Source organism: Electrophorus electricus, chromosome 1 (genome assembly GCF_041902795.1).
Source record: "Electrophorus electricus isolate QZ-2024a chromosome 1, ASM4190279v1, whole genome shotgun sequence".
In the NCBI taxonomy this organism is placed as follows: Eukaryota; Metazoa; Chordata; class Actinopteri; order Gymnotiformes; family Gymnotidae; genus Electrophorus; species Electrophorus electricus.
In genome coordinates, this window is record NC_137497.1 from 1162501 (window position 1) to 1174782 (window position 12282).

General features: G+C 42.6%; 1 protein-coding gene across 2 annotated transcripts in view; it reads left to right on the top strand.

Moving 5' to 3' along the window:
* Positions 1–4603, top strand: part of LOC145658809 (uncharacterized) — a 13412-nt gene extending 8809 nt beyond the window's left edge. Inside the window, exons 1-3 of one of the 2 annotated variants that reach the window (XR_014124737.1) lie at positions 1–674; positions 1331–2514; positions 4441–4600. The exon at positions 1–674 is cut by the window's left edge and continues 171 nt beyond it. The gene's annotated coding sequence lies outside the window, so the exon portion shown is untranslated. Of the gene's footprint in view, positions 675–1330; positions 2515–4440 lie in introns of both variants that reach the window. The other variant, XR_014124719.1, reaches the window with a different exon arrangement.
* The last annotated feature ends 7679 nt before the right edge of the window (positions 4604–12282 follow it).

The window sequence follows — 12282 nt, forward strand, 5'->3', positions numbered from 1 at the left end:
GGATTTTGTTGTGCGGGGGATTCTGGGTTTAAGAGAGGAATATGTTTAGAGTGAGCTCGTTATATCCATTTTCCCTTCTCTTTTCTATTGATATATAGTGTTCTGTATGCTAAAAGGTCATATCGTAGAATAATAATTGTCATATGCAAATTTATGACATCCAAGTAGTCATTAATTACACTCTGTAGTGAGGCAAGAAGTCATCTCAATTGAATCTGGTTGTGTTCTGCTATAAAGGACCCCTAGATACCTCACTCAGAGATAGCTCACTTAATATTTTAATAGTTTTCATATGATGAGGAACCTGTGTTTGGTTCCTTCTTCTAATGGAAGAGCACTGCAGTGATCTAGCTGTTATTTATTCTTACTGTTGTCTTGTATCTTCTCCTCTGCATGGCATTTATTTAACATAAAATGTAAGTTACGTAACCAGCAATGCTAATACACATTTACTGCTATTGTTTTACTTCTTACTGTTAGGCTGTGTTCTGTGTGTTCTATGTGTTCTGTTTATTCTGTGCTCTGTGTGTTCTATGTGTTCTGTGTTCTGTGTGTTCTGTGTTGTATGTATTCTATGTGTTCTGTGTTCTGTGTTCTATGTGTTCTGTGTGTTCTTTGTGTTCTTTGTGTTCTGTACATCATGTAGTTTTCTAATACAGGTTTACCAAATACAGGTAAATTATTTTTCCACAATATTTGAAACAATCTCTCACACACACACACACACACACACACACACACACACACACACACACACACACACACACAGACACACTGATCCTTTGTGTGTGTGTGTGTGTGTGTGTGTGTGTGTGTGTGTGTGTAGTATAGCACCCAGACACTGCTCGTGTGTGTGTGTATCTGTAGTATAGCACCCAGACACTGCTCGTGTGTGTGTGTGTATCTGTAGTATAGCACCCACACATTGCTCTTATGTATATATGTGTGTGTGTGTGTGTGTATCTGTAGTATAGCACCCACACACTGCTTGTGTGTGTGTGTGTGTGTGTGTGTGTGTGTGTGTGTGTGTGTGTGTGTGTGTGTGGTATAGCTCCCAGACATTGTTTGTGTGTGTGTGTGTGTGTGTGTGTATGTGTGTGTGGTATAGCTCCGACACACACACATGCAATGTGTGGGAGTGAGTGTGTTTGTGGTATAACCATTTTTATTGTCCTCCCACCTTGTTAATATCAGTGTGTACTTATGTTTTGTATTCGGAATCATGTAACAGATGGATTGTATGTTTTACATTTTTTAATCATATATTGATGTGAGTTTTGTCAGGAATTGATTCAGTGTGATTCACTCTGTTTGTGTGAACTGTTGACAGGGAGTAGAGAGCAGCATCTCCAGTGTCCAGCTTCCTTCTGCTCTCATCTGGATAACCTCCCGACCAGCAGCAGCCAATCAAATCCCTCCTCAGTACATCAACCGTGTGACAGAAATTCAGAGATTCATAGAACCACAGAAGGAGGAGTACTTCAGGAAGAGAGTCCAAGAGTGACCAAGACCAAGCTGAGAAAATCATCTCACACATAAAGACAGCAATAAGCCACAATAAGCCATATGACATCCTGTCATATACCAGTCTTCTGTTGGATCTCAGCTGCTGTGCTTCAGGAAATACTAAAACAAACTGATACAGAAATCTCTAAAACTCTGACTGAGATGTACACACAGTTCCTGCACATTTAGATAAACATGAAGAATGAGAAGTATGAGGGGGAAAAGGAAAGAGATCAAAAGAAACATCTGGAATCCAACAGTTCCATGATTCTGAAACTGGTTGAACTGGCTTTAAAACAGCTGATGATGGGAAACATGTTATTCTATGAAGAAGACCTGAGAGAGTGTGGCATTGATGTCACTGAGGCCTCCGTGTACTCTGGGATGTGCACAGAGATCTTTAGGGAGGAATCTGTACTTCACCAGAGGAAGATCTACTGCTTTGTACATCTGAGCTTTCAGGAGTTCTTTGCTGCTCTCTATGTGTTTCACTGCTTTGGTGGTACTGAAGATCTTTCTGCATGAAAGGAACAGATCTTTTCCTGAACTTTCCTTGGATGTTTTTCTGAAAAGTGCAGTGAATACAGCCTTGAAGAGCCCAAAAGGAGAGCTGGATCTCTCTCTTCCTCCAATTCCTTCATAGCATTTCCCTGGAATCCAGTCAGAAAGTCCTACACGGCCTACTGACACCCACTCAAGCAGCCCGGAGAGTGTCAAGAAAATAATACCAAACCTCGGATGGAGTCAGAAACAAAATGTGAGCCCTGAGAGATACATCAATCTCATTCACTGCTTGATTGAAATGAAGGACACCTCTCTACATGAAAACATCCAGAAATTCCTCAAGGCCAAGTCTTCCAGAAAGTTCACACTGGCTCAGTGTTCAGCACTGGCCTTCCAGCTGCAGATGTCAGAGGAGGTGCTGGATGAACTGAACATGAAGAAATACAAAACATCTCTAAATGGGTTTTGGAGACTCCCAGCTGTGAGCAACTGCAGAAGGGCTCTGTGAGTATTTAACCACAATCACTGTATCTTAGTTAACTGAGGTTGAATCAGATTTTCTTCCACATATGAAAACCACAGTGAAAGAGCACAGATGCAGGTGTTTGATAGACAAGTGGTGGAGGAGCAGGGATGCTAGCAGGAGCAGCAGACTGCAGGGATGGGAGGGAGGGGTATAAGAAACATCTGCGAGGGGTATTAGAATCATGATGGATGGGAACAGTATGCAAGTGTGATGGGTCAGCAAAATCAGACGCTTGCGGGTATGAAACAGTAGGTTGGTTTATTTTTACTTCAGGAGTTGTGCAGTAATCCAGGGTGAAGGGAAAAAAAGCATCTACAGGGACAATCCAAGCCATAGAGAACATAACAGTCTGAGTCAGAAACCAGATCAGTCACAAAAGAACCAGGCAGACAATCCAGAAGGGGCAGGCAAAGTACAATAACGAGGAACACTAAGAAAGGGTACGGTACACAGAAAGACTCTCCACAATAACACTCGGTATGTTTTTAGAAAACTATCGGCAATACTTCACAATGATTTAGGGTCGGAAACAGTCTTATATACCCCAAGAATCAGGACAAAGGTGAGTTCAATATTCTGGTGAAACTGATCTGATCGGACGCCTCTGATTGGTTGAATCATTGACTGGGTGACGAACGGGTTGCTGGGTATTGTAGTCTGGGGATCTGGTGGTATGACAATAAGGGATTAAATATACTGGACTCACAACACCTTTACAAAGATAATGGGGAGGGGTATTAGAATCATCAGGGATGGAAACAGTATATAAGTGATTAAATATACTGGACTCACAATACCTTTACAAAGATAATGCGGAGGGGTATTAGAATCATCAGGGGTGGAAACAGTATATAAGTGATTAAATATATTGGACTCAAAACACCTTTACATAGATAATGGGGAAGGGTATTAAAATTATCAGAGGTGCAAACAGTATATAAGTGATTAAATATACTGGACTCTATATACTGGACAAAACAGTATATAAGTGGCATACAAGACATACAAAAACACTGTCCAACAATCACAGACCCAGGAGATCAGAGACCAGATGTAAAAAAAAACACTACAACAATCAAAGACAAGGAAAGTAACGCAAAAAGTCTATAAAAGTTTATATAGGCAGGTGGTTAAGGGTAGACAAGTGTGTAGCATTTATATAGGGAGGTGATTAAGGGTAGACTGGTGTGTAGAGTTTATATAGGGAGGTGATTATGGGAGGATAGGTGTGTAGAGTTTATATAGGCGGGTGGTTAAGGGTAGACAAGTGTGTAGCGTTTATATAGGGAGGTGGTTAAGGGGAGACTGGTGTGTAGAGTTTATATAGGGAGGTGATTATGGGAGGATAGGTGTGTAGAGTATATAGGGAGGTGATTATGGGAGGATAGGTGTGTAGAGTTTATATAGGGAGGTGGTTAAGGGGAGACTGGTGTGTAGAGTTTATATAGGGAGGTGATTATGGGAGGATAGGTGTGTAGAGTTTATATAGGGAGGAGATTAAGGGTAGACTGGTGTGTAGAGTTTATATAGGGAGGTGATTATGGGAGGATAGGTGTGTAGAGTTTATATAGGCGGGTGGTTAAGGGTAGACAAGTGTGTAGTGTTTATATAGGGAGGTGGTTAAGGGGAGACTGGTGTGTAGAGTTTATATAGGGAGGTGATTATGGGAGGATAGGTGTGTAGAGTTTATATAGGGAGGTGATTATGGGAGGATAGGTGTGTAGAGTTTATATAGGGAGGAGATAGGGAGTAGACTTAGAGTTGCATACAAAGATAGAAGAACAACATAACAGAAAAAATGAATGTATATATCACTAGCCTAAGACCCTTTAAACACAAGAAATACTGAGAGCTAAAACTAATACATCCATATGTTGTTCATTTATTGCCTCATCAAAAAACAGGCCAACACCAGGATGTTATTACAAGATGGCGCTGGTGAGGTCGGCTGCCGTCACGACTGCTCCGTCCACACCTGGCACTTTTTTCACTATTTTTTTCGCTCTTTTCACTATCTCTGTCATCTCTAAATCCCTCCTCTCTGCATCATAACGTGCATCTCATACAGTAGAGATGCTCTTATTTCTCTTAATCTACATAACACTCACCTCAAGCCGTCTCTAACCCCGGACCCAAGATGGCCGACGGAGATCCTGAGGGAGAACAAAGGATGTGATGCGAGTAAACAGCCTCGAAGAAAGCGAGCTGGCATCAGGAACAGGCTGAGGACTTGGGCACACCGAGCTCCCTTACCTAGCATCCTGCTAGCCAACGTCCAGTCTCTGGACAACAAGCTCGACGACCTCCTGGCCAGGATAAAGTTCCAGAGGGACATTCAGGACTGCAACCTACTCTGCTTCACTGACTCATGGCTGAACCCAGCGGTACCAAGCCAAGCTATCCAGCCAGCCGAGTTCTTCTCAGTTCACCACATGGACAGGATGGTGAATTCGGGGAAGTCAAGAGGCGGTGGAGTGTGTGTGATGGTAAACAACAGCTGGTGCAACGATGTCAATGTTGTTACTCTTGCCCGCTCCTGCTCAGCCAACCTGGAGCTGCTCGCCCTCAAGTTTCGTCCCTTCTACCTTCCTCATGAGTTCAGCTCGGTCATCATCAACACTGTGTACATCCCACCTCAGGCCAACACAGACACTGCACTGTGTGAACTTCATGAGGCTCTCACACAGTTTCAGGTACAACACCGGGATGCTGCACTTATCCTGGTTGGAGATTTCAACAGCGCTAACATCAAGCGTGCAGTGCCCAACCTTTACCAGCACGTAACCTTCCCCACCAGGGGAAATAGGATACCAGACCACTGCTACACCTCATACAAGGACAGTTACAAGGCACTAGCTCATCCACCATTTGGTGAGTCGGACCACACTGCCATCTTCCTCATACCAAAATAGAAACAAAGGCTGAAACGGCAAACTCCGGTTCAGAGGGAGGTCGCGCACTAGACAGACCAATCGGTGGCCACTCTACAGGACGATCTGGATGCCGCAGACTGGAACATGTTCCGGCACAGCACGGATGATGTCAGCAAGTATACGGAGGCAGTAGTAGGGTTTATTGGGAAACTGGTGGATGATACGATCTCAAGAGCTACCATCAAGATGTTTCCCAACCAGAAGCCCTGGGTGGAGAAAACCATCCGCGAGGCTCTGAACTCTCGCACTGCTGCCTACAACATGGGGATCATCAGCGGAAACATGGATGAGTACAAGTCTGGGGCATATGGAGTGCACAGGCGGTGAGAGAGGCAAAGTGGCACTACAGGAGGAAACTAGAATCACAGTTCCAGCAGAGTGGCTCTAGATTCCTGTGGCAGCGACTACGGATAATCATGGATTACAAGAGCCCACCCTCCAGACTGATGACCAGGGACTAGACAGCATCTGCTGTAGAGTCCTCAAAGCATGTGCATACCAGCTAGCCCCGGTATTCACCGACATCTTCAACTTCTACCTGATGCTCGGTGTCGTCCCATCTGGCTTCAAGTGATCCACCATTGTCCCTGTCCCAAAGAAATCTCGACCTTCCGGCCTCAACGACTACCGCCCTGTTGCCCTCACATTGGTTGTGATGAAGTGCTTTGAAAAGCTGGTCAGAGACTTCATCACCTCTTCACTGCCAGCCTCCATGGACCCACTGCAGTTTGCATACAGCCACAATCTCTCCACTGATGATGCAATTACACATCTGCTTCAGACCATACTGACACACCTGGACAAAGGGAGGGGTAATTATGTTAAAATGCTGTTTGTTGACTGCAATTCAGCATTTAACACTATCATCCCCTCCCTACTCACTACTAAGTTGGGGGATCTAGGACTGCATCCATCCCTGTGTGACTGGATCTCCAACTTCCTAACAGACAGACCACAATCAGTACAGGTGGGCAAATGCATCTCATGCACCCTCACCCTCAGCACTGGAGCTCCTCAGGGTTGTGTCCTAAGCCCCCTGCTCTACTCACTGTACACCCACGACTGCATGGCCACTTCCAGCTCTACCATCATTGTCAAGTTCGCTGACGATACCGTTGTCATGGGCCTGATCTTGGAAAACGATGAAAGGGCCTACCTGGAGGAGAAAGTAATCTCCTCCTAAACATCAGCAAGACAAAGGTGCTGATTGTGGACTGCAGCAAGAAGCAGGAGCGGCACTACCAACCTGTGAGGATCAACGAAACCACAGTGGAGAGAGTTGACAGTTTCAGGTACCTCAGAGTTCACATCTGGCAAGACCTGTCCTGGTCCTGCCACACCAACTCCCTGGCAAAGAAGGCTCATCAGCATCTTTACCAACTCAGACACCTAAGAGACTTCAGACTGCCCTCCAAGGTGCTTCTACACCTGCACTATCGAGAGCATCCTCACGGGGAACATCACAGTCTGGTTTGGGAACAGCACCAAGCAGGACAGACAAGCACTCCAGAGGGTGGCACATTCAGCAGAGCGCATCACTCATACAGAACTTCCTGACCTGCAGACCATCTATTACAAGTGGTGCCAGACCAAGGACCCCACCCATCCCAACAATAGGCTCTTCTCTCTGTTGACGTCAGGGAAGTGCTTTCGCTCCCTGAAGACCAACACAGAGAGACTGAAGAGGAGCTTCTTCCCGCAGGCCATTCGGGCCCTGAATCAGGGCAACTGATGAACTGTGGGGACCACTCTGTGTACCACTCTGTGTACTGTGTAAAAAGACTGCAATAACTGTAAACTGTAAATTGTAAGAAAAACTGGAAATTCTACAGTGTCTATATACAAATATACACACACACACACACACACACACACACACACACACACACACACACACACATATATATATATATATATATATATATATAGTACATTGTGTATATATACATGTTATACAAATATTGTAATCCTTGCATCTCTCCTCAGCTCGAACAGAACAGTCACAAAGGCATTTCACTGCAAGTTAGACCATGTATGATTATGTACATGACAAACTTTGAAACTATTTTATCCACCTTCCCACAATAGGAAATCTTATGAGTAGCCAAGAAAGTGATCTTTATAAATGTAGTGGATTTAACAGAAAAAAAGGGGAAGGTTTGAATTTCCAGAAAATAAGACTTTTCTCTTCTACATATGCTTAGCACACATTTTCTTTAGGTGCATTAGACCCAAGATATGTTTAATTAAGCTAAAGAACACATTTATTTTAGATTTTCATTGTGTGCAATGAAGGAGCGAGAACGCCTCCCCCTAGGGATGATGACGACACAAGATGTAGTCTCGCGCCGAAGCCTTCAGTGCGGATGTGGGACGTGCATCAGATGTTACGACCACAAAACGGGGTTTACCGCACAAGAGTGTTTACTACAAGTGGGGATTATTTCTCATGTTATTTCTACATGGGATCATCAGTTCCCCAGAAATTACATTTAGAGCCTTGTGACTTGTTACATATGAAATATAAATGCTTTAATCCATATTCACCTTGTAGCGCTATTTCTGCTAAATTAGCAACAGGTATCGGGCCTACACTGGCTCTCCTTCCATAATGCAACATCAATAGACACGAAGAGGAGTGTTTGTGCTCTTATAGACATTAATCTAAGAAGTGTGAGGCCTTCTGCACTAATGCTTGTGCTTGATCAGTGTCCCATCCTTCACACATTATGACTCTTCAGATACTCTAAACCAGATCCATGTAGAAAGAGATTTCGGAAGTTATCATCAAATACTAGCAGTGCAGTCGTACACAAAAGTAGACGCTGACAAATTTTGGTTTTCACAAAGTTTACTGCCTCAGTTTATTAGATGTTTATATGGTATAGTGAAGTACAATTAAGCATTTCAGACTTCTGCAATTCACCTTGACATGCTGGATATTAGTTTCCGGGCAAGGTCTTGACTGATGTCAACCCATTCTTGCCTAATCAGTGCTTGGAGTTGATCACAGTTTCTGCGTTTGTCCACCCTCTTTTTGAGGGTTGACCACAGGCAACATTTTGAGCAAACCCATTCCCTTGGATGAGAAGAAACTCCATACATGAATGGTGTCAGGATGCCTCACTGTTGGCATGACACAGGACTCATGGTAGCGCTGCGCTTTTCTTCTCCAGACAATCATTTGTCCAGATGTCCCAAACAGTCTGAAGGGGGCTTCATCAGAGAAAATAACTTTACCCCAGTCATCTGCAGTCCAATCCCTCTACTTCCTGCAGAACTTGAGTCAATAAACGGTTGATTTAGGTGCTTCTTAAAAGCAGCAATGTCCTTACCTGTGAAGACCTTTTGTTGCAATGCAATAATAACTACACGTGTGAAAACGCCCAGTTAGCATAATAATAAACAGTTAGCTACCCAGCTAAAATAATTTGGGTTTGGTGTTTCTGTAACAGTAATGTAATAAATATAGCTAACTAACCATAAACTTGACATCGTGCGTGACTTGTTTAACACAACAATGTCATCTGAACAAGGTTAATTCAGATATGTGGCTGCGGACGTTATCTTCTAACTGTTTAGCTAGCGCTAGCTAATAATATAGTAAACCAATGTTAACTGTGTAGATAGCTCGCATAGGCTAATATTCATGAATATTAGGACAGCTACACGGTTGTCTTAAGTCTAACTAACCTAGATAAGCTACCAATATTCAGCAGAGTTCCGAGTAAACGTTACTTTCAGTTTCCTGGCTAGGATAGCTTAGCTAGGCTAGCTAGCTTTTCTTATACAGGCCAGGCGCTAACATGGCTAAGATATTTATGACGGGCTGATTAGTTAAAGTTACGTATCGTGTCTAAATATCTAACGGCCAGGGGCGGTGAGGTCAGAGGCTGTCTGAGGGGTTCCCGCTGGCTGAACACGGACACATGGGTGTCCCTGCGTCCTAGCTCGGGCTGTGGGCCGATTTTCCTGATTAGCTATTTGCACAATATTGCTCTATATTTTATCCAGCTTCCCACATTAGGAAATCTTATGAGTAGCTAAGAAAGTGATCTTTATAAATGTAGTGGATTTAACCAAAAAAAAGGGGAAGGTTTGAATTTCCAAAAAATAAGACTTCTTCATATCTGACTTTTTTTTACTTCCCCAATTGTTTGGAAGGTAATGAGAATACTGAAAACATTTTTATTTTTTAAAATGTGTCCACTACATTGGACATCTGAACACACTACCTATGAAACTGAATCATAATCACAGTAAATCAATCCCAAAGAAAATACCAAGTTGTCATAATAGTTATGAAGAAAAATACCAACAGCTGAGCTAATCTATATGTAACTCTTTTCTAGTGTATGTCTAGTGTTTGTATTTTGATATTATGGAGTTATGTTTATGAAGTACGATATTTCAAAAAGCAATTCCCTGTCTTTAAACACAGAGGAAGATCTTGCACTTTGTACACATCACATACGTTTTGCTGTTGCAACCAGACAGGCGAGACATTGATGCATGTGTTTCATCCACCATCTTTGGGAGATGGATGGCCTCATAGTGTCTCAGAGCTGCATTTGTGTGAGTTTTCCACTTTTGATGTGGGGAGTGTCATCTTCACTCTCACTGGAGATTCCTACATGACCTGAGTAATCATCTGCTCACCAAGGAGCAATTTGAATTCAAGGAACTTCAGTGGTTTCTTGTGGAAAGGATGCCACAGCGAATGCGTGCCATAATCAAAGGCAGTCTAATGAAATATTAGAGTGTGACCTTTTTTTTTTGGCCAGGCAGTGTAGTTTTCACCTACGTTTTATTAAAATAATAGAATAGTGATGTCTGTGAACATCAGAACTACTTCCCCCGCCATAACTGCAGCGTACCTCACAGATTCAGGACTGTATCTGTGCAGCTTTGTGCAGCCTAACCACACGACCTTTAGCAGTACAACATGTTCACCAGTCCACAGTACCTGACCTATTTTCAGACCCCTTGCCACATCAAAACCACATTTCAACTTTATTTTCCAGTCAGTGATAAGTATGATGCTGAATGATGATGGTCCTTCACTCTAGAACATCTGATAAAATAAGGTCAGAACACAGACTGCAGTCAACAAATTATCAAAACACTGTCTCTGTATTTTCAGTATTTTATTTTATTTTCTATGATTAGTTGAGAGTGTTTATATATAATATATATAACTGCATGGAACCATGGTAACCAAACTGTGAGGCTGTTTACATTTGAATGAATGTTATGTCCATGGTGCACCGTAACAGCACTGCAGCACATTACACAGGACTAGAAACTAAATTCACTACACAACACTATGAGAAGAGTGTAGGACAAGCAGGAAATACAGTCAATACATACACAGTACATGAAGCACAAGGACAGTGACACACTGGGCACCCTGCGTAAAGATAGTACTATAATTTATGCTTAATGGCTGCGTGTGTGGCATTTCAGCATGTCTGTCACTGAAAAATTATGTTCAGTAGTGTTCAGTATGAGATTTGTGGAGGGACAATATGGTAGATTATTAACATTAATTAATGTAAAGGGGTGGAGAGACTGTGAGAGATGAATCATTAACAAAGCAGAACACCAAGTGGACGCAGAGCTTGTGGTAGGAGGTGGTGATGGTGGGTAGAGACCCCGATAATGTTTTCAGCTGTTCTCACAATCCTCTCTAGGGACTTGCAGTCTGAGTTTGGTTCCCGTAGCAGACTGTGAGACAGCTGGTCAGTACATTCTCTATTGTCTCCATATAGAAAACAGGAGGGAGAGGATATGAAGGTGGTGTTTATTGGCCGTGTGTTTGGAGGTGTTTCTTTCTTGGGAAATCCTGTGGGCTCCATGTCTGATAATAAATCTTGATGATGATGATGTCATTGTTTCTATTAGATTTCAGCCTGTCATATCTTCTAAATACACAAACAAGCACTTCAGTAACCAATTATCATGGAGGAATAAATGACTAATCATGGCGCTGTCATTGTCCTACTGTCTCTGATTTGTGTGTGTGTGAGTATGTGTGTGTGTGTGTTTTGGTGTGTTTCACTTCTTGTTCCATAGGCAATTATAAAATAAATAAAACAAAATGCATAAATGCAATGACATGAATGAAATCCTATTCTGTACGCAAGATGTAAGTGTTTGCATGTGTATGCCTGCATGTGTGCATAAGAGTGTGTGTGTGTGTGTGTGTGTGTGTGTGTGTGTGTGTGTGCGCCTGTATTTGTTCATTGGAGTGTGTATGCCCACATATGTTCATACGAGTGTGTTTGCATGTGTGTATTTCTGAATGAGTTCATTGACGTGTGTGTGTGTTTACATGAGTCCATATGAGTGTGTTTGCATCTGTCTGTGCATGCATGCCATTGCTGGTCATTTTTTCCAACCACAAGACTGTCCACCAACATCCTCACTGCAGTAAAACCACACAAACCTGTTTGTACCAAGTTCAGTTCACTTCTTTTTTCATCATTGCTTAAGGACATCAGTCTTCAGAAGACATAACTTTAGCTGGACTATCTCTCTTTTCCACGGCTATCACAATGATAGAGAGATGGACCAGGTAATATTAGTTAGATTTCCATGTGGCTAGTTAAACTCTTCACATGTTGTCTCACTGGTGGGACCCACTGAGTGAAAATACCTTTTCTAGGTTGCTTTTCTAAACAGACATAAACAAATAGATGAGAACAGTGCATTTAGAATATATTTGTGTACATAAAACATAGATTCTAAGATTACATTATGTTAAAACACCACATCATACCATTACCAGATCATTTTTTATTCTTTGAGGTC